The sequence below is a fragment of the Coregonus clupeaformis genome, unplaced genomic scaffold, assembly GCF_020615455.1.
Source record: "Coregonus clupeaformis isolate EN_2021a unplaced genomic scaffold, ASM2061545v1 scaf1488, whole genome shotgun sequence".
Lineage (NCBI taxonomy): Eukaryota > Metazoa > Chordata > Actinopteri > Salmoniformes > Salmonidae > Coregonus > Coregonus clupeaformis.
The window spans coordinates 46,357-69,778 of NW_025534942.1; the positions used below are offsets into that span (position 1 = coordinate 46,357).

The 23,422-nt window shown below is 41.7% G+C and overlaps 1 pseudogene; it reads left to right on the forward strand.

Annotated features, from left to right (window-relative positions):
* LOC123487138 lies at positions 1-22,568 on the forward strand (annotated as a pseudogene).
* The last annotated feature ends 854 nt before the right edge of the window (positions 22,569-23,422 follow it).

A 23,422-nucleotide genomic window follows, 5' to 3' on the forward strand; every position in this document is an offset into this window, starting at 1 on the left:
TTCACAGGGGACAGCCCTAACCGTTGCGCTCTTGGTGGGAGGGGCTTATCATCTGGGGAGCCTCAACAACAACATGATGCTGACAAGACGTCTCTCCAGAAGAGTCTCTCCAGATCAGAACGTCTCAAACACCAGCAGACATGTATAGGGAAGAAACCTCACCACTGCTGCTTTGACTGTGGGGAGGGTTTTGCTAAACAGAAGGAATTTATCATTTACCATCGGATTCACACTGGAGAGAAACAGTACCGCTGCTCTCAGTGTGGGAAGGGTTTTGCTGCATCTAAAACCTTAAAATCTCATCAGAGAATTCATACAGGGGAGAGGCCTTACCCCTGCTTTGATTGTGGGAAGACCTTCAGTCAATCAGGACACCTGACTACACACCAACGCATACACACAGGAGAGAAGCCTAATAGCTGTGATCAGTGTGGGATGAGCTTCCGGAAGTCAGGATACCTGACCATACACCAACGCATACATACAGGAGAGAAGACTTATAGCTGTGATCAGTGTGGGAAGAGCTTCAATCATTCAGGACTTTTGACTAGACACCAGCGCATACACAAAGGAGAGAAGCCTTATAGCTGTGATCAGTGTGGGAAGAGCTTTGCTCGAGATTCCACCCTGACTGCACACCAACGCATACACACAAGAGAGAAGCCTTATACCTGTGATCAGTGTGGGAAGAGCTTCAATCATTCAGGATCCCTGATTACACACCAACGCATACACACAGGAGAGAAGCCTTACAGCTGTGATCAGTGTGGAAAGAGCTTCAGTCATTCAGGATACCTGACTACACACCAACGCATACACACAGGAGAGAAGCCTTATAGCTGTGATCAGTGTGGGAAGAGCTTCAATTATTCAGGATCCCTGATTACACACCAACGCATACACACAGGAGAGAAGCCGTACAGCTGTGATCAGTGTGGGAAGAGCTTCAATCAATCAGCACACCTGATTACACACCTACGCATACACACAGGAGAGAAGCCTTATAGCTGTGATCAGTGTGGGAAGAGCTTCAATTATTCAGGATCCCTGATTACACACCAACGCATACACACAGGAGAGAAGCCTTACAGCTGTGATCAGTGTGGAAAGAGCTTCAGTCATTCAGGATACCTGACTACACACCAACGCATACACACAGGAGAGAAGCCTTATAGCTGTGATCAGTGTGGGAAGAGCTTCAGTCAATCAGCACAACTGATTGCACACCAACGCATACACACAGGAGAGAAGCCTTATAGCTGTGATCAGTGTGGGAAGAGCTTCAATTATTCAGGATCCCTGATTACACACCAACGCATACACACAGGAGAGAAGCCGTACAGCTGTGATCAGTGTGGGAAGAGCTTCAATCATCCAGGAACCCTGATTACACACCAACGCATACACACAGGAGAGAAGCCTTATAGCTGTGATCAGTGTGCGAAGAGCTTCAATCAATCAGGAGAACTGACTACACACCAACGCATACACACAGGAGAGAAGCCTTATAGCTGTGATCAGTGTGGGAAGAGCTTCATGGTGTCAGGAAATCTGACTAGACACCAGCTCACACACACTGGAGAGAAACCTTACTCCTGTCTATGTGGAAAGATCTTTGCTCATTCATGGTCACTGGAAAATCACCATAAAGCACAAACATGTCGTCTTTTATCTCCCTCCTCTCCTGCACCGTTTCCAGATCCCTAAATAAAGTTTAAATAGAAAACATCTTGTGAAGAGTCATCCATCTCCCATTCTCTAACAGTATACTAAGTCTGAATACCATGATAAGCTTTGTAGCATAATGTCAAGCTCTGGATCCATATCGATCATTCGTCTCGGAGTAGGATTGTTGTGGGGTGGGGGATGTTGAGGTGGGTTTTCATAGCTGCATCTTATTTCATTAACTCCCATTATCCATTAAATACTTGTATCATGTATAATAATGTTTCAACAATACGAGGTGTGTATTCTTGTTTTCAATAGATCAATAAATGTAATCCAATATCTGCTTAACAACATCTGCTTATCACATTGTTTTTTTTAATCTATAATAATAATATTTTTTTATAAGGATCATAGGCCTCTTGTATAATTAGTTTGGTCCTAAAAGATGTTCACATATTTCTTGTAAATCCCTTCACCAGGTTTTAGTGTAGCTGATGGGACATACAGAAGTACAGAAGCCATAGGCCTATTAGTGTGGTCAAATTATGTTGTTGCATTTATTTTAAAGAATTTTAATAGGGATATCTTTCAACTTTCCTTATTGTATATTAAGTGTGCTCCAACAAGATTTAAACACATTTTCATTGTGAAGCGAATGATGTGTTGGCTGTTAGGAAGAGGCATCATGGGGGCAGGAAGCCAGCTCTGCCCATCAGTACTTATAGGTCATGTCAACCACAGACATCACACTCTTCAGTTTTCTCACGGCCAGTAAGGTCTCCTACCAAACTTCTCTCTCTTCACTCTGGAAATACACTTGATAATATCTTATACCTACCATTCTACTTTTTATTGGGGATTTGTTAGAAGGAACAAATGCTTGCATGTAAATGTCATTGTAAAACATACATCTGGAATGTGGTTTCATGTTTTCTTGTTTTGTTTTACATTGCTGATTGCATATTCATTTATTAAAATATGTATTTTTTTAAATGTTTAATTGTATTATGTAGAAGAGACCAGGATATGTTGTTGCCCTGTGTCTCAACACTCAATGTTATAGTCATGGTCCTGAGAATAAAACCGGTTTAAAAACAATCAACAGAGAAACACGTGTCTTACTGGACTCAAATAGAACTCTGTTCCAAGTTGCTGTCAGGTAAAAATAGACGACAGCAGACAACAGGATTCTTAGTGAAAGGGGTGTTGTTGAACGTTTTCTTGACTTTACTCGACTTTTATAGATCGGGGAACTTTCTGAAGTAAGATTAATTGAGTTTTGATATTTAAATAGATGTTTGATTGCTCTGGTCTAGGGGTGCATCAGTTGCAGCCTTGAGACTGGAATTATCTCCCGCTAACCCCCTAATCCTTATCTGAACACTATGACAACATAGTAACTGTACTGTAGCCTACACATTTCTTGTCTTAGTAAGAAACGCTGAAGAAACAATAGTTTCCACGATGGATCCGCTATGTCTGGTTTCCTTTTAACAGTATAGGTCTGCTGTGCTGTATAAAATGTCTAGGCCTAGTTTTCATCATCCTCCACATTCCTACTACTATATCATGTTTAGGAATCTGTCATATTACTTAATTATCTCCTTCCTCCCAAAGTGTGCACTTGTTCACCTCCGCTCTAACAATAATAATAAAAATAAAATCTGGGGTTTATGGTTGACATCCAACGTTATGGTGCATTACCCCACCTTCTGTATTGGTGTGTGGGCCAGCGACAGGGATTGAGGAACTAAGTCTTTATCTTCCAGCCCCGTTTCTCTTTAAAAATATAAATATGTGTGACTGTATCTAACAATGTTGTACTCAATACGCTTATCAAACTCAATTCCTGTACCCCCTTCTCCCTCATACTGTATCAGTCTTTATCATTCCCTATCATACTGCCCACACTGTCTCTGTTTCCTGGCAGTAATCACACCTTCCTGTTGAATGATTTCCCATCGCATCTAATGACTTATTCAGCTGGCTGTGTCCCACCCTTAGCCTTGTAAGGATGGCCTCCTCTCTTCTGTCCATTCCTACCATCCTCCCCTACTTTACTCTGTACCTGGAATAGGGGCAGCATGTAGCCTAGTGGTTTAGAGCGTTGGACCAGTAACCCGATCCGATTAGGGCCTGTCTAGCTAGCACATCTACTTCCTCATTCCCTTCCACCCCTACATGGGCCGGGACCCAAGCAAAGCTTATATGGACACCCAGCTGTCTCATTCGGGCATGAATTTTAATTCCCTCATATGGCAGGCCTTGTCTGCTATGTTAGCTAAATGATTGCAGGCTTATCAACACAGCACATGAGTCAGAACATATAACTACTCTGTCTGGCTTGACTTTCTCCACGCACAGCAAGGCCAACAGTACGGCCATCAGCTCTGCCGTATACACAGCCAGGTGGTCTGTAATACGTCTCCTGACAGCCACCCCACTTTCCTGTTGAACAAAGGCTGATCCAGTCCTACCTGTCCATGGGTCTTTTGATCGATCTGTATACATGTCCAAAAAATACTGATTTACAATTTCCAGTCGCCTTTTAAAGAACTCGCAAGGATCAACCCCCTCCCTGTCTTTCTGTACTCTCTCTAACACTTGTAAATCAACTACTGGAGGTGGGAGTAGCCATGGTGGACTCACAGGGATAGGTACTGTGGGGCTAAAGTCCCTGCCATACAATCCCATCTGCCTCGCCTGGTTATCACCCACCCATCCAAAGGTTTTATTCTGTCCATGTTCATGCTCCCAACTTTTCTGTAGAACCCCTTTTGTGGGGTGAGACACCACATGTTCCTGTAAGTTAACCCAATAATTAATTGGCAGTGATTGCCTTCTAACATGTAACGGCAATGAAAATAAATGTCTTAAAAATGGAAGGCAGTCGGGAGGAGGCAAAATCAGGTGGGACCATTCTAGCCAATGAGAGGGCATATACGCATGTGAACAACAGACAACTATTTCCACTAGTTACCTCAGCCACAAAGTAAAACATGCTTTCTTGATTTTAAGGTTAGGGTCAGACATGATGTTAGCAGTGTGGTTAAGGTTAGGTTTAAAATTACATTTTAAATAGAGAAATTGTAGAAGTGGGCATGGTTTATGACTTTGTGGCTGTGGTAACTTGTGACGACCTGGCACAACTCCGATATAAAAAACATATTTTTCTCAAAGTGGCCGGCATGTCACGTGACCTACTTTTATCAGTACACTAGTAATAACCTAATCATTATGATACGTACACAGTACCGGTCAAAAGTTTTAGAAGATAGCCCTATTTGGTAAAAGACCAAGTCCATATTATGGCAAGAACTGCTCAAATAAGCAAAGAGAAACAATAGTCCATCATTACTTTAAGACATGAAGGTCAGTCAATACGGAACATTTCAAGAACTTTGAAAGTTTCTTCAAGTGCAGTCGCAAAAACAGTCAAGCACTATGGTGATAGTGGCTCTCATGAGGACTGCCACAGGAATGGAAGACCCAGAGTTACCTCTGCTGCAGAGGATAAGTTAATTAGAGTTACCAGCCTCAGAAATTGCAGCCCAAATAAATGCTTCACAGAGTTCAAGTAACAGACACATTTCAACATCAACTGTTCAGAGGAGACTGTGTGAATCAGGCCTTCATGGTCGAATTGCTGCAAAGAAACCACTACTGAAGGACACCAATAAGAAGAAGATACTTGCTTGGGCCAAGTAACACGAGCAATGGACATTAGACCGGTGGAAATGTGTCCTTTGGTCTGGAGTCCAAATTGGAGATGTTTGGTTCCAACCATCGTGTCTTTGTGAGACGCGGTGTGGGTGAACGGATGATCTCCGCATTTGTATTTCCCACCGTAAAGCATGGAGGAGGAGGTGTTATGGGGTGGGATTGCTTTGCTGGTGACACTGTCTGTGATTTATTTAGAATTCAAGGCACACTTAACCATCATGGCTACCACAGCATTCTGCAGCGATACACCATCCCATCTGGTTTGGGTTTAGTGGGACTATCATTTGTTTTTCAACAGGACAATGACCCAACACACCTCCAGGCTATGTAAGGGCTATTTTACCAAGAAGGAGAGTGATGGACTGCTGCATCAGATGACCTGGCCTCCACAATCCCCCGACCTCAACCAAATTGAGATGGTTTGGGATGAGTTGGACCAAAGAGTGAAGGAAAAGCAGCCAACAAGTGCTCAGCATATGTGGGAACTCCTTCAATACTGTTGGAAAAGCATTCCAGGTGAAACTGGTTGAGAGAATGCCAAGAGTGTGCAAAGCTGTCATCAAGGCAAAGGGTGGCTATTTGAAGAATCTCAAATATAAAATGTACTTTGATTTGATTAACACTTTTTGGGCTACTACATGATTCCATGTGTTATTTCATAGTTTTGATGTCTTCACTATTATTCTACAATGTAGAAAATAGTAAAAAATAAAAATAAACCTTGAATGAGTAGGTGTTCTAAAACCTTTGACTGGTAGTGTACAGTGCCTTGCAAAAGTATTCATCTCCCTTGGCGTTTTTCCTATTTTGTTGCATTACAACCTGTAATTTAAATTGATTTTTATTTGGATTTCATGTAATGGACATTAACAAAATACTCCAAATTGGTGAAGTGAAATGAAAAGAATAACTTTTTCAAAAAAGTCTAAAACATTAATAATGGAAAAGTGGTGCTGCATATGTATTCACCCCCTTTGCTATGAAGCCCCTAAATAAGATCTGGTGCAACCAATTACCTTCAGAAGTCAGATAATTAGTTAAATAAAGTCCACCTGTGTGCAATCGAAGTGTCACATGATTTGTCACATGATCTCAGTATATATACACCTGTTCTGAAAGGCCCTAGAGTCTGCAACACCACTAAACAAGGGGCACCACCACGCAAGCGGCACCATGAAGACCAAGGAGCTCTCCAAACAGGTCAGGGACAAAGTTGTGGAGAAGTACAGATCAGGGTTGGTTTACAAAAAAATATCAGAAACTTTGAACATCCCACAGAGCACCATTAAATCCATTATTAAGAAATGGAAAGAATATGGCACTACAACAAACCTGCCAAGAGAGGGCCGCCCACCAAAACTCACGGACCAGGCAAGGAGGGCATTAATCAGAGAGTCAACAAAGAGACCAAAGATAACCCTGAAGGAGCTGCAAAGCTCCACAGCGGAGATTGGAGTATCTGTCCATAGGACCACTTTAAGCCGTACACTTCTCAGAGCTGGGCTTTACGGAAGAGTGGCCAGAAAAAGCCATTGCTTAAAGAAAAAAATAAGCAAACACGTTTGGTGTTCGCCAAAAGCCATGTGGGAGACTCCCCACACATATGGAAGAAGGTACTCTGGTCAGATGAGACTAAAATTGAGCTTTTTGGCCATTAAGGAAAATGTATGGCGCAAACCCAACACCTCTCCATCACCCCGAGAACACCATCCCCACAGTGAAGCATGGTGGTGGCAGCATCGTGCTGTGGGGATGTTTTTCATTGGCAGGGACTGAGAAACTTGTCAGAATTGAAGGAATGATGGATGGCGCTAAATACGGGGAGATTCTTCAGGGAAACCTGTTTCAGTCTTCCAGAGATTTGAAACTGGGACGGAGGTTCACCTTCCAGCAAGACAATGTCCCTAACCATACTGCTAAAGCAACACTCGTGGTTTAAGGGGAAACATTTAAATGTCTTGGAATGGCCTAGTCAAAGCACAGACCTCAATCCAGTTGAGAATCTGTGGTATGACTTACAGTGGGGAAAAAAAGTATTTAGTCAGCCACCAATTGTGCAAGTTCTCCCACTTAAAAAAATTAGAGAGGCCTGTAATTTTCATCATAGGTACACGTCAACTATGACAGACAAAATGAGGAAAAAAATCCAGAAAATCACATTGTAGGATTTTTATGATTTTATTTGCAAATTATGGTGGAAAATAAGTATTTGGTCAATAACAAAAGTTTCTCAATACTTTGTTTATATACCCTTTGTTGGCAATGACACAGGTCAAACGTTTTCTGTAAGTCTTCACAAGGTTGTCACACACTGTTGCTGGTATTTTGGCCCATTCCTCCATGCAGATCTCCTCTAGAGCAGTGATGTTTTGGGGCTGTCGCTGGGCAACACAGACTTTCAACTCCCTCCAAAGATTTTCTATGGGGTTGAGATCTGGAGACTGGCTAGGCCACTCCAGGAACTTGAAATGCTTCTTACGAAGCCACTCCTTCATTGCCCGGGCGGTGTGTTTGGGATCATTGTCATGCTGAAAGACCCAGCCACGTTTCATCTTCAATGCCCTTGCTGATGGAAGGAGGTTTTCACTCAAAATCTCACGATACATGGCCCCATTCATTCTTTCCTTTACACGGATCAGTCGTCCTGGTCCCTTTGCAGAAAAACAGCCCCAAAGCATGATGTTTCCACCCCCATGCTTCACAGTAGGTATGGTGTTCTTTAGATGCAACTCAGCATTCTTTGTCCTCCAAACACGACGAGTTATTTTGGTTTCATCTGACCATATGACATTCTCCCAATCCTCTTCTGGATCATCCAAATGCACTCTAGCAAACTTCAGACGGGCCTGGACATGTACTGGCTTAAGCAGGGTGACACGTCTTGCACTGCAGGATTTGAGTCCCTGGCGGCGTAGTGTGTTACTGATGGTAGGCTTTGTTACTTTGGTCCCAGCTCTCTGCAGGTCATTCACTAGGTCCCCCCGTGTGGTTCTGGGATTTTTGCTCACCGTTCTTGTGATCATTTTGACCCCACGGGGTGAGATCTTGCGTGGAGCCCCAGATCGAGGGAGATTATCAGTGGTCTTGTATGTCTTCCATTTCCTAATAATTGCTCCCACAGTTGATTTCTTCAAACCAAGCTGCTTACCTATTGCAGATTCAGTCTTCCCAGCCTGGTGCAGGTCTACAATTTTGTTTCTGGTGTCCTTTGACAGCTCTTTGGTCTTGGCCATAGTGGAGTTTGGAGTGTGACTGTTTGAGGTTGTGGACAGGTGTCTTTTATAGTGATAACAAGTTCAAACAGGTGCCATTAATACAGGTAACGAGTGGAGGACAGAGGAGCCTCTTAAAGAAGAAGTTACAGGTCTGTGAGAGCCAGAAATCTTGCTTGTTTGTAGGTGACCAAATACTTATTTTCCACCATCATTTGCAAATAAATTCATTAAAAATCCTACAATGTGATTTTCTGGATTTCTTTTCTTCTCAATTTGTCTGTCATAGTTGACGTGTACCTATGATGAAAATTACAGGCCTCTCTCATCTTTTTAAGTGGGAGAACTTGTACAATTGGTGGCTGACTAAATACTTTTTTTCCCCACTGTAGTTTAATATAGGGTATACTATAGTATAGTATATGGTTTAATATAGTATACTATAGGGTTTAATATAGTATACTATAGGGTTTAATACAGTATACTATAGGGTTTAATATACTATACTATACTATAGGGTTTAATATAGTAAGCTATAGGGTCTACTATAGGGTTGAATATTGTATACTTTAGGGTGTACTATAGAGCTTAAAATAGTATATTATAGGGTCTACTATAGGGTTTAATATAGTATACTATAGGGTCTACTATAGGTTTTAATATAATATACTACATGTGTCGCAGGCTCATGTCATGAGACTGAGCTGTTGCTAAAAGCTTTGCTTTGTTTATCTGAAAGGGAACAAGACAATACCAAACCGTGATTAAGCAGTTTTTTTTCTTTTTTTGCTCATTGTGTGTGTTTTAGCACGAGGAAACTGTTGCCCATAATGTTGTAGAGTGTCATGGGTCATGGCACAACAAACTAGGGAATCATTTCTTTACCTTCATTAATATACAAGACTATACACCCCCATGTTGTTCACGTCGGACCCTATTCAGACTTGAGAACTTAACATCGACTTAAGTCCCTAAATATTGCCTAATGTCCATGGTAAGTCTACATATCAAGTCTGAATCGGCCATTCATACACAGATTTTTTTGTAAAATGCAATATAATTTATTATGCAAATGATTTTGGGTTAAACCATCCCTTTTTAAACAAAAGTATATGCTGGGCTTTATTTCACGGAGTATGCTCCATGTATTAAATAACTATAAATAACACAATATAATCAACGTTATTTAATGAGGCCTAACAATAAATGTACACAGTGATTTAAACATCACATCCATACACCAGACTAGAATAGACCTACAAATAGTCTGTCTAAGATAACATCCTATTCCCTATATAATGTCGGGTGACATTTCAGATGCAGCTATCCTCTCTAACAGATAGAAGCCAAACAAATGATGTCAGGAACTCCAAATGTCATTACGTCACTCTTGTGGATTGCTGACGCAATGATGCATAAATTACTTGTTATGCAGACCAGCAGTTGTTTGTTTTAAACGTATTAACATCTACATGATTACTTAAAATGAGACCCCAGAAGTGAAGATTGACATTGTGATGCGCCATGACATGTTTTATTTTGACAGTTGAGGTGTTGTCGTGGAGTGGGCGTAGCAACAGTACACTCTTAGAAGAAGGAAAAAAAGGTGCAATCTAGAACCTTACAGGGTTCTTCGGCTTTCTCCATAGGATAACCCTTTGAAGAACCCTTTTTGGTTCCTGGTAGAACCTCTTTGGTTCCAGGTAGAACCCTTTTGGGTTCCATGTAGAACCCTTTCTACAGAGGGTTCTACCTGGAACCCAAAAGGGTTATCCTATGGGGACAGCCGAAGAACCCTTTTGGAATGATGTTTTCTGCATGTGTCACAGTTGTAACCAAGGTCTTAAAATGAGTGACGTCATCCTCGCTTCGTCCATGGCGATATACGCTGTCGCTCCTGGCAACGGCTCACGGTTCTGAGCACGGTCATAAGCGACGGTCCAGGGCAGAAAGGTGCAGCTCGGAGAGGGGCCACGGAGAATAGAGGATCATAGAAAAGAGAATCCCTCATGACATCACAGACTGTACTGGGGCAGGGAGAGGAGACGCAGACCTTTACATGACCAAACAACACCCTTTTCATGTGACTATATTCATGATAACACAACTTATTGCACCTTAATGCTTAATCGTGCACCCATGTTTTACCTGCAGCACTGCTCCAGAGGTGTCAGGATAGAGGGTTCATCTTTAGAGTGGCCTCCAAACCTGTAGTCTGCACACAGACATTGTGTCAATGTTACGATTAACTAACGTTAGTTAGCTACTATTTGAGGGCTAACTGTTCTCAAATATTTGTGCAGTGTAAAAATTAAATATTGGTAATTGGTGTAATCTGACTACTGCAGCAGCCTACTGCTTGTCCATGTGCTAGCTAACAGCAATACATCCAGACAAGGAAAAACGTGAAAGCATCCAGGCAGCAGAGATGAGCTTGTCATTAGCTAGCTAACGTTAACTATATTGGAGCTATAAAGCATTATGTTTACTGTTATTTTGAAATAACATCTTTATTTTATTGTATACAAGTTATATACATAGAAGGGGGTTAACTATAAATCCAGTATATTTGGCTGTAGCTTAGTTTAGAAGAAAGACTTATGTTTATTTTTGACCGTAGAATTACTTATGAATTACATTTACATTTTAGTCATTTAGCAGACGCTTTTATCCAGAGCGACTTACAGTTAGTGAATACAAATTTTTTTTTGTAATGTTTTGTTTGTTTGTTTTTTTATACTGGCCCCCCATGGGAATCGAACCCACAACCCTGGCGTTGCAAACGCCATGCTCTATCAACTGAACTACATCCCTGCCGGCCATTCCCTCCCCTACCATGGACGACGCTGGGCCAATTGTGCGCCGCCCATGAGTCTCCCGGTCGCGGCCGGCTGCGACAGAGCCTGGATGAATAAACTGATGCACCCGTTGTAAAGACTTGTATAAATAGCTATTTGTCCTATCTGTGCTGGTAGTGTACATCAGCTGCCATTATAGCAGCAGCGAAAAACCGGAAGCAGTAATTCCCAGACACCACCTCAGGAGAGATAGGCCTGTTGAGATACTCCCTATTTGCGCATTTGTTTCTTCTTCTTCTTCTTCTTCTTCTTCTTCTTCTTCTTCTTCTTCTTCTTCTTCTTCTTCTTCTTCTTCTTCTTCTTCTTCTTCTTCTTCTTCTTCTTCTTCTTCTTCTTCTTCTTCTTCTTCTTCTTCTTCTTCTTCTTCTTCTTCTTCTTCTTCTTCTTCTTCTTCTTCTTCTTCTTCTTCTTCTTCTTCTTCTTCTTCTTCTTCTTCTTCTTCTTCTTCTTCTTCTTCTTCTTCTTCTTCTTCTTCTTCTTCTTCTTCTTCTTCTTCTTCTTCTTCTTCTTCTTCTTCTTCTTCTTCTTCTTCTTCTTCTTCTTCTTCTTCTTCTTCTTCTTCTTCTTCAATGAGGTTTAACGGCGGTTGGTATCCAATTTGTTGCATTTCCGCCACCTACTAGACTGGAGTACAACTCCCTTATATTTTGCTTGAAAAATTAAATTTAAATAAAGAAATACCCTACCATCTAACACTACACTCACAAATTCAAAATATTATTAATAACTAACACCACCCTTCTCCACTATTTAAATATATTCATTCCTACCTCATGCCCTCAACCTGAAATGATAGGACATCACCACTTAACACTCCCTGTAACTCTTCTGATGTCAAGTCTCGCACACCCAAATACCTCTCTGCAGCTGCCACCACAACCTCAATTTTCTTCGACTTACGTTCCATCCCTGCAGTACAATCAATAACCATTGCTATAAACGCTAAAAATCCAATCTTACTGAAACATATATCACTTGTTGACCTATCCCTCTGTACTGGTACATATCTACTACTCTCACCACTCCTCCCCCTTGACCCATCTTCCTCTACTTTCTTCACTGCCTCAGCATATGACAACTTCTTCACTACACTTACCCTGGAAACCTCAACCTGCTTCTCTCGCACATTTCTGATCCCCAACCCCATGGCCACCCCTACAATTAGCACATACCACTACTTTCCCCAATGCTACATATTCCTTTGTCTCATGCCCTTCTGCACACTTCTCACATCTTGGAAAGTCCCTCCTGCATACTGCTGCCACATGCCTATAAGTTTGACACCTGTAACATCGTAATGTATTCTGCACATAAACTCGTACAGGATTACTTATATATCCTAACTTTACTTTGTTAGACTCAACTGCAAAACTCAAAAGAACAGACAATGACTCTTCTGTTTCCCCACTCTCGCCACCCTGTTTGTGTCGCACCAAACGACAAGCATCACAAACACCGGGAATCTTCCCCTTCAGTTGGTCCACTTCTACATTTACTGCTACTCCAATAATCACTCCTTTCAATGGCGCCCTTTTCTTGAGAGCGAAACAATTCACAATTCTTTCCCCCATTTGTTTAACTCTGAGCGCCTTCTCCCTCTGCCCAACAGAAACACAAACAATTATCACTAGACCACTTCTGGTTACCCTCACCGATTCCACTGTACCCAACTCTTAATTCACCCATCTTGAAACCACAAATGGATCAGCCAAAAGGCAAGGGTCCACTTTTTCCAAAAACTTCACTCCTACTGTCATCTTTATCCTGACCCTCTGTGCAAGCCTCTGGCTCCGAGTACTTCACCACACCTACCACCTCCAATATTTCACCCTCATTCACTTCCATTTCTCCTCCTGTCTTCAGCTCACTTTGCATACATTTCCTACCATTCTTCTTTAACAAACCTTCTCCCTTTTTACGCCATTTTTTACAGACTCAAGCTCACAATCCTCCTCCCTTTCTCTCTTAGACCTCCTCTGCCTCTTTTTCCTTCCATTCCTCCTCCGTCATCCAAGTATACGTCTCCTTATCCCACAGCTGTCTGTGAGACGCCATGTTTCTTCATCCAGCCAAAACAGAAAACACAGCTCGAGACGCCGTGCCGTCCACCTTCCAACTTCCCCAACCCAGCGCAGTACTGCCGCACATGTGTTCCAAGTGGATGTCAGGTAAAAGTAGACCATAGCAGACAACAGGATTCATAGTGAAAGGGGGTGTTGTTGAACGTTTTCTTGACTTAACTCAACTTTTATAGATCACATAAAATGTTATCCAGGAACTTTCTGAAGTAAGATTAGGCTACATGAGACGTTTATTTGTCCTAACTTAATTCAGTTTAGATTATTTAAATAGATGTTTGACTGCTCAGGTATAGGGGCTCATCAGTTGCAGCCTTGAGAATTTAATTTTCTCTCTGCAACTCCCTAGTCATTATCTGAACACTACAACAAAGTAGTCTAACGCCATTTACACAGATGGACAGGATGAACTGGGACAACATTTGTAGTGCAGGAATGTGGCTGTATATACGGCGGAGCTGATGGCCATACTGTTGGCCTTGCAGTGGGTGGAGGAAGTCAAGCCAGACAGAGTAGTTATTTGCTCTGATTCTTGTGCATTGTTGACAAGTCTGCAGTCCTTTAGCTCACGTAGCAGGCAAAAGCTGCTTTATGAGGTACTACAAACCCATGGCAGGATTAGACAGATTGGTAGACAGATAAGATTTACTTGGGTTCCAGCCCATGTGGGGGTTGAGGGGAACGAGACAGTAGATGAACAGGCTGAACAAGCACTTAGTAGTGGGGATATTGATGTTGTAGTTTCAATGAGCAAAGCAGAGGAAAAAAGCCTGATATGGACAGGGATGGTGCAGAGATATCAGGAGCAGTGGAATAGAGATACTAAGGGCAGGCATTTATTTCAAGTACAGAGGAAAGCTGGAAGGGACAGAAGAGAGGAGGCTATTTTTACAAGATTAAGGGTGGGACACAGCTAGTTGAATAAGACTTTAAATATGATAGTAAAGCATCCAACAGGAAAGTGTGATTATTGCCAGGGAACAGAGACTGTAGAGCATGTATTACTACAGTGTGGGCAGTATCAGAGGGAAAGAGAGAGGCTGAGATCTAGTATGAGGGAGAAGGGGATACAGGACATTAGTTTAACGAGTATATTGAGTAGAACTTTATTAAATATAGTCTCAAATATTTTGATATATTTTTTAAGCAAAACGGAGCTGGCACGTAGAATATAGTTTTTTCCTGTCTCAGGCCCACACTCCAGTACAGTAGGTGGCGATAACGCACCATAACGTTGGATGCCAACCGCCGATAAACCCCAGCGAAGAAGAAAGTAGTCTAACTGTACTGTAGCCTACAACAACTCATGTCTTACAAAGAAACAATAGCTTCCACAATGGATCGGGTAAGTCTGGTTGTAATAGTATAGACCTGCTGTGTTGTATAAAATGTCTAGGCCTAGTTTTCATCGTCATTGATCGTCCACATTCCTGTGTTAGGTTTAAACGGCTGGACAGAATAAAAATGGACGGTAAAACTTGTTGGGATTTTTTTTCCTTCAGCAAAGTAGCCTACTACTATATAATGTTTAGGAATCTGTGACTATTACCTCATTATCTCTCCTTTCTCCCTAAGTGTTCACATTTCTTCACTGATTTAGAACATATTATCCATTATTTGACCAGATACCCAAGTGGCCGCTCTAACAAAGAAAATAAATGTCTTCAAAAATGGAAGGCAATCGGGAAGAGGCAAGATTAGGTGGGACCATTATAGCCAATGTGAGGGCATATATACTTACTACAGCCACAAAGTCAAATATCTATATCGTATTTTTATTTATTTAGGCTAAGGCGTAAGGTTAGAAGTGTGGTTTAGGTTAGAGTTAAAATTACTTTTTAATAAGATCAATTGTATAAATGGGCGTGATTTATGACTTTGTTTGTGGTAGGGACAACCAGACACTACCCAGATAAAGTGCCGGGATGTCACGTGTCCTACTTTTACCAATACACTCCTAGCAATTTAATAGTTACGAAATGTATGTTCCATCAAATAAACCAGAAGCCAGATTTTGGGCCCAATTATCCCTCTCGCTTCGCCTCTTCCTCGCTGTTTGAACGGAAATTACTGGTATAAGAATTATGGTGGAAACTAGAATTATGGGTGGAAACTAGCCCATGCCTCCACCAATCCAATGCTCTTAGATTTGTGGGTTGTAGTGAACGATTGAACATTTCAGTATAAAGGAGATATTCGAGGGATGCACCCAAATCAGAGGTTTAGACTGAATTAATGAAATATTTGGTTTAATGTTAATCTATGTAGAATACTTCTTGCGGCCAACAGGACAAATCTAGCCCGTCCCCCTCCACCCTCCAGGAGTCCCCAGGTCGACCGCCTCCCGGTACTTTACTGCTGGGTCTAGTCGACTGCAGGAAAACACAGGGGCAGAGTGGAACTGAGAGAGGAGAAGGAGAAGAGAAGGAAGATGGAGATTTGATTTCATTAAGTAAGAAGCATGGTGTGTGGATCAGACTGCAGTCTGCTTCTGTAACAATTAATTGACTAATTATATACTGATGAAAATATCTTGTCATTCCACTCAAATTTGAGAAGTATAACTTGGTCCCAGAAACGTTTGATTTCACCAAATTGTAACGTTCTGTCATAAAGAGCAGGTTTTCAACTTCATAAAAAACATGTTTTCCCATTTCAAGAGGTTAAATAAAAAAGAAATAATATAGTAAGTGCCTATGTTGATCGTAACAGGGGACTACTGAAAACAACAAAACCCCTAGTTTACATTGGTCAAATAGTCCTTTAAATCAGCCGCAAATTCGCATATGACAGGGATAATGGAAGCTAGGTTTATGCAACAGGGAGTGGCAATTAAATGCAATTTTCACAAAAAAATATAATTGTTAAAATATTTCTACCATGTCAATTTATGGGTAAAAGGGTTCACTTGCTCAGTTTTCCACCACAAAACACCAGAGAATTGACAAAAGACTACAACCAGCTCACCTGCTTTTACTCTATGATTTGACTATTAGATATTCAATGTTTCTTTTGCAAAAATTGAATAGTTTCACCATATTAAAACTAGAGTTCAGTTCATGTAACAGGGTTGAACTTAAAATGAGGGATAGATGTAAATTAATCACTAATCACATGAAATACATGATCTTCAGAAATGTCTGTCAAAGTAACCAAATAACTAGGGCTTTACATGCACACTAATAATTTCCTATTAAACTGATTATGGCAGTAGGCCGAGTATGGCATTAGTAATGTAAACACCTTACTCTGCTTATCTTAATTGGCGTGAGGTCATAACCGAAGTAAGCATACGCCTTTAAAAACACCTGTTTTTCTGAGCAATCTTTAGAATTATTAGGACATGTCAACACTTTAATCAGAGTTATAGCGGTGTATTTAATCTGTACATGTGCTAGCACAAGCGGCGCAAGCTAACTTCTTTTGATCGGGTGCAGTGAGTTCAGAAAAACTGAAAGTATGCAGCTTAGAAATAGTTTTCACATACAAACTTTATTTGTCCAAACTCAGAATTAAATATGCTTCCAAAAAATGACATGGCCTCTGTGGTAAAACGTTTATTTAGATTGGCAATTTTTTTTGCATTAATCAAAGTCCCATCAGGTAGCCTGATTTCAGATGTGTCCATGTAAACAGGATTATTAGAGAAATTATTCAAAGCATGTCAACGTTTAAATCAAACTCCTATACTAATTGACTATTCATAATAATCATATTATTCTGCGCATGTAACCGTACTCACTGATGTTAAAACTTGGAGAAATTATTGTATTAGGTGGGTTAAAATCTTTCTAGAAGTTACACAGGGTTGTCGGAGGGACTTGTCAAAATGCAGAATTTTGTCACTTTAGCAAGTCTTTATTCATATAAAAATCGAATTAATCTAATTGTCCATGTGTTCTGTTTTAATGGGCACTTTATTTAATATAACAGAGATTCAAAATGTTATATTGGTGCACAATTTCTACTGAACAAATATAAAAGGGACGTAAAAGGCATTCATTTCGTGGAACGACCCATCTATTTATGGGCCCATGTTTGCAAAATCTAACAATTCAATGTCTTTGATTCACAGGGGACAGCCCTAATCGTTGCTCTCTCAGTGGGAGGGGCTTATCATCTGGGGAGCCTCAACAACAACATGATGCTGACAAGACAGAGAAAAGTCTATCCGGATCAGAACACCTCAAGAAACACCAGCAGAGAGGTGTAGGGAAGAAACTTCATCATTGCTGCTCAGACTGTGGGAAGGGGAGAGGCCTTACCCCAGCTTTGATTGTGGGAAATGCTTCTATCAATCAGGAACCCTGACTAAACACAAACGGAAACACAAGGGAGAGAAGCCTTATAGCTGTGATCAGTGTGGAAAGAGCTTCAATCGATCAGGAACCCTGACTACACACCAACGCATTCACATAGGAGAGAAGCCGTATAGTTGTGATCAGTGTGGGAAGAGCTTTGCTATATCCGGAACCCTGACTAGACACCAGCGGATACACACAGGAGAGAAGCCGTATAGTTGTGATCAGTGTGGGAAGAGTTTTGCTCACAATTTCACCCTGACTACACACCAACGCATACACACACGAGAGAAGCCTTATAGCTGTGATCAGTGTGGGAAGAGTTTTGCTCTAGATTCCACCCTGACTACACACCAACGCATACACACAGGAGAGAAGCCTTATAGCTGTGATCAGTGTGGAAAGAGCTTCAATCGATCAGGAACCCTGACTACACACCAACGCATTCACACAGGAGTGAAGCCTTATAGTTGTGATCAGTGTGGGAAGAGCTTTGCTCTATCCGGAACCCTGACTCGACACCAGCGCATACACACAGGAGAGAAGCCATATAGTTGTGATCAGTGTGGAAAGCGCTTTGCTCTATCCGGAAACCTGACTTTACACCAGCGCATACACACAGGAGAGAAGCCATATAGTTGTGATCAGTGTGGAAAGAGCTTTGCTCTATCCGGAAACCTGACTTCACACCAGCGCATACACACAGGAATGAAGCCTTATAGTTGTGATCAGTGTGGGAAGAGTTTTGCTCAAGATTCCAACCTGACTATACACCAGCTCATACACACAGGAGAGAAGCCTTATAGCTGTGATCAGTGTGGGAAGAGCTTCAATCAATCAGGAACCCTGACTAAACACCAACGGATACACACAGGAGAGAAGAATTATAGTTGTGATCAGTGTGGGAAGAGTTTTGCTCAAGATTCCACCCTGACTATTCACCAGCTCATACACACAGGAGAGAAGCCTTATAGCTGTGATCAGTGTGGGAAGAGCTTCTATCGATCAGGAACCCTGACTAAACACCAACGGATACACACAGGAGAGAAGCCTTATAGTTGTGATCCGTGTGGGAAGAGTTTTGCTCAAGATTCCACCCTGACTGCACACCAACGCATACACACAGGAGAGAAGCCTTATAGCTGTGATCAGTGTGGAAAGAGCTTCAATCAATCAGGAACCCTGACTAGACACCAACGCATACACACAGGAGAGAAGCCTTATGGCTGTGATCAGTGTGGAAAGAGCTTCAATCGATCAGGAACTCTGACTAAACACCAACGCATTCACACAGGAGTGAAGCCTTATAGTTGTGATCAGTGTGGGAAGAGCTTTGCTCAAGATTCCAACCTGACTTATCACCAGTGCATACACACAGGAGACAAGCCTTATAGCTGTGATCAGTGTGGGAAGAGTTTCAATCATTCATTATCCCTGACTAGACACCATCGCATACACACAGGAGAGAAGCCTTATAACTGTGATCAGTGTGGCAAGAGCTTCAATCATTCAGGAAACCTAATTACACACCAGCGAATACACACAGGAGAGAAGCCTTATAGCTGTGATTAGTGTGGGAAGAGCTATCATTCAGGAGCCCTGATTACACACCAGCGAATTCACACAGGAGAGAAGCCTTATAGCTGTGATCAGTGTGGAAAGAGCTTCAATCGATCAGGAACCCTGACTAAACACCAACGCATACACACAGGAGAGAAGCCTTATAGCTGTGATCAGTGTGGGAAGAGTTTTGCTCTAGATTCCACCCTGACTACACACCAACGCATACACACAGGAGAGAAGCCTTATAGCTGTGATCAGTGTGGAAAGAGCTTCAATCGATCAGGAACCCTGACTACACACCAACGCATTCACACAGGAGTGAAGCCTTATAGTTGTGATCAGTGTGGGAAGAGCTTTGCTCTATCCGGAACCCTGACTCGACACCAGCGCATACACACAGGAGAGAAGCAATATAGTTGTGATCAGTGTGGAAAGCGCTTCAATCAATCAGGAAAACTGACTGAACACCATCACATTCACACAGGAGTGAAGCCTTATAGTTGTGATCAGTGTGGAAAGCGCTTTGCTCTATCCGGAAACCTGACTTTACACCAGCGCATACACACAGGAGAGAAGCCATATAGTTGTGATCAGTGTGGAAAGAGCTTTGCTCTATCCGGAAACCTGACTTCACACCAGCGCATACACACAGGAATGAAGCCTTATAGTTGTGATCAGTGTGGGAAGAGTTTTGCTCAAGATTCCAACCTGACTATACACCAGCTCATACACACAGGAGAGAAGCCTTATAGCTGTGATCAGTGTGGGAAGAGCTTCAATCAATCAGGAACCCTGACTAAACACCAACGGATACACACAGGAGAGAAGAATTATAGTTGTGATCAGTGTGGGAAGAGTTTTGCTCAAGATTCCACCCTGACTATTCACCAGCTCATACACACAGGAGAGAAGCCTTATAGCTGTGATCAGTGTGGAAAGAGCTTCAATCGATCAGGAACTCTGACTAAACACCAACGCATTCACACAGGAGTGAAGCCTTATAGTTGTGATCAGTGTGGGAAGAGCTTTGCTCAAGATTCCAACCTGACTTATCACCAGCGCATAGACACAGGAGACAAGCCTTATAGCTGTGATCAGTGTGGGAAGAGTTTCAATCATTCATTATCCCTGACTAGACACCATCGCATACACACAGGAGAGAAGCCTTATAACTGTGATCAGTGTGGCAAGAGCTTCAATCATTCAGGAAACCTAATTACACACCAGCGAATACACACAGGAGAGAAGCCTTATAGCTGTGATTAGTGTGGGAAGAGCTATCATTCAGGAGCCCTGATTACACACCAGCGAATTCACACAGGAGAGAAGCCTTATAGCTGTGATCAGTGTGGAAAGAGCTTCAATCGATCAGGAACCCTGACTAAACACCAACGCATTCACACAGGAGAGAAGCCTTATAGCTGTGATCAGTGTGGGAAGAGCTTTGCTCAAGATTCCATCCTGACTTATCACCAGCGCATAGACACAGGAGAGAAGACATAGAGCTGTGATCAGTGTGGGAAGAGCTTTGCTCAAGATTCCAACCTGACTTATCACCAGCGCATACACACAGGAGAGAAGCCTTATAGCTGTGATCAGTGTGGGAAGAGCTTTGCTCTCTCCGGACACCTGACTTCACACCAACGCATTCACACAGGAGAGAAGCCTTATAGCTGTGATCAGTGTGGGAAGAGCTTTGCTCTATCCGGACACCTGACTTCACACCAGCGAATACACACAGGAGAGAAGCCTTATAGCTGTGATCAGTGTGGGAAGAGCTTTAATCAATCAGGAGCCCTGACTACACACCAACGCATACACACAGGAGAGAAGCCTTATAGCTGTGATTAGTGTGGGAAGAGCTATCATTCAGGAGCCCTGATTACACACCAGCGAATACACACAGGAGAGAAGCCTTATAGCTGTGATCAGTGTGGGAAGAGCTTTGCTCAAGATTCCAACCTGACTTATCACCAGCGCATACACACAGGAGAGAAGCCTTATAGCTGTGATCAGTGTGGGAAGAGCTTTGCTCTATCCGGACACCTGACTACACACCACTGAATACACCCAGGAGAGAAGCCTTATAGCTGTGATCAGTGTGGAAAGAGCTTCAATCGATCAGGAACCCTGACTAAACACCAACGCATACACACAGGAGAGAAGCCATATATCTGTGATCATTGTGGGAAGAGCTTCATGGCGTCAGGAAATCTGACTACAAACCAACGCATACAAACAGGAGAGGAGCCTTATTGCTGTGATCAGTGTGGATAGATTTCACCCTGACTTTACACCAGCTCACACACACTGGAGAGAAACCTTATTCCTGTCTATGTGGAAAGAGCTTTGCTCATTCAGGGTCACTGAAAAAACACCAGAAAGGTATGTATTCAATAGATCAATACATTAAATCCATTATCTGCTCAACAACGTCTACTTATCACATTCATTTGATGTTTTTAAATCTATAAAAAGAACCCATTTTTTATAAGGACCATAGGCCTCTTGTGTAATTAGTTTGGTCCTGAAAGATGTTCACATATTTATTGTAAAACCCTTCACCAGGTTTTAGTGTAGCTGATGGGACATACGGAAGTACAGAAGCCATAGGACTATTAGTGTGGTCAAATTATGTTGTTGCGTTTATTTTAAATTGGGATATCTTTCAGCTTTCCTTATTGTATATTAAGTGTTCTCCAAAAACATGTTCACACATTTTTATTTTGAATCGTGTTGGTTGTTAGGAAGAGGTGTCATGGGGACAGGAAGCCAGCTCTGCCCATCAGTACTTACAGGTCATGTCAACCACAGACCTCACACTCTTCTGTTTTCTCACGGCCAGTAAGGTCTCCTACCAAACTTCTCTCTCTTCACTCTGGAAATACACTTGATAATATCTTATACCTTACTATTCTACTTTTTATTGGGGATTTGTTACGCGGAACGAATGCTTGCATGTAAATGTAATTGTAAAACATACATCTGCAATGTGGTTTCATGTTTTCTTGTTTTGCATTGCTGATTGCATATTCATTTTTTTTAATATGTATTTTTTAAATGTTTAGTTGTATTATGTAGAAGAGACCAGGATATGTTGTTGCCCTGTGTCCCAACACTCAATGTTATAGTCATGGTCCTGAGAATAAAACAGGTTTAAAACAATCAACAGAGAAACACGTGTCTTACAGTGCTACACATCTGTTATAATAAGTACTTTGTCCTGCTTAATTGAAGTATCAGGTGTAGTTTTTCACCAGTTATAAAGTTTGTTGTCTATCTTTATGTTTCTAAGGCTGAAGGGAGGGAGATGCAACAATAGCCTTGAGAACATCTGGACTAATATAGAACTCTGTTCCAAGTTGCTGTCAGGTAAAAGTAGACGATAGCAGACAAAAGGATTCTTAGTGAAAGGGGTGTTGTTGAACATTTTTGTTGACTTTACTCGACTTTTATAGATCAGGTAAAATCTTATCCAGGAACTTTCTGAAGTAAGATTAGCCTACATGAGATGTGAGACGTTACGTTATCATAACTTAATTGAGTTTTGATATTTAAATAGATGTTTGATTGCTCTGGTCTAGGGGTGTATCAGTTGCAGCCTTGAGACTGGAATTCTCTCCCGGGGGAATTCTCTCCCGGCAACCCCCTAATCCTTATCTGAACGCTGTGAAAACAAAGTAAATGTACTGTAGCCTACACATTTCTTGTCTTAGTAAGAAACAATAGCTTCCATGATGGACCCGGTAAGTCTGGATTCCTTTTAACAGTATAGGTCTGCTGTGCTGTATAAAATGTCTAGGCCTAGTTTTCATAATTTTTGCTCCTCCACATTCCTGTGTTTGGTTTAAATCGCTGGACCAAAAACATCTGACGCTAAAACTGGTTTGGATTTTATAATCAGGAATCTGTGATATTACTTAATTACCTCTCCTTCCTCCCAAATTGTGCACTTGTTCACATCCACTGATTTGAAAGTCAGATTATCCATCATATGACTAGATACTCAAGTGGCCACC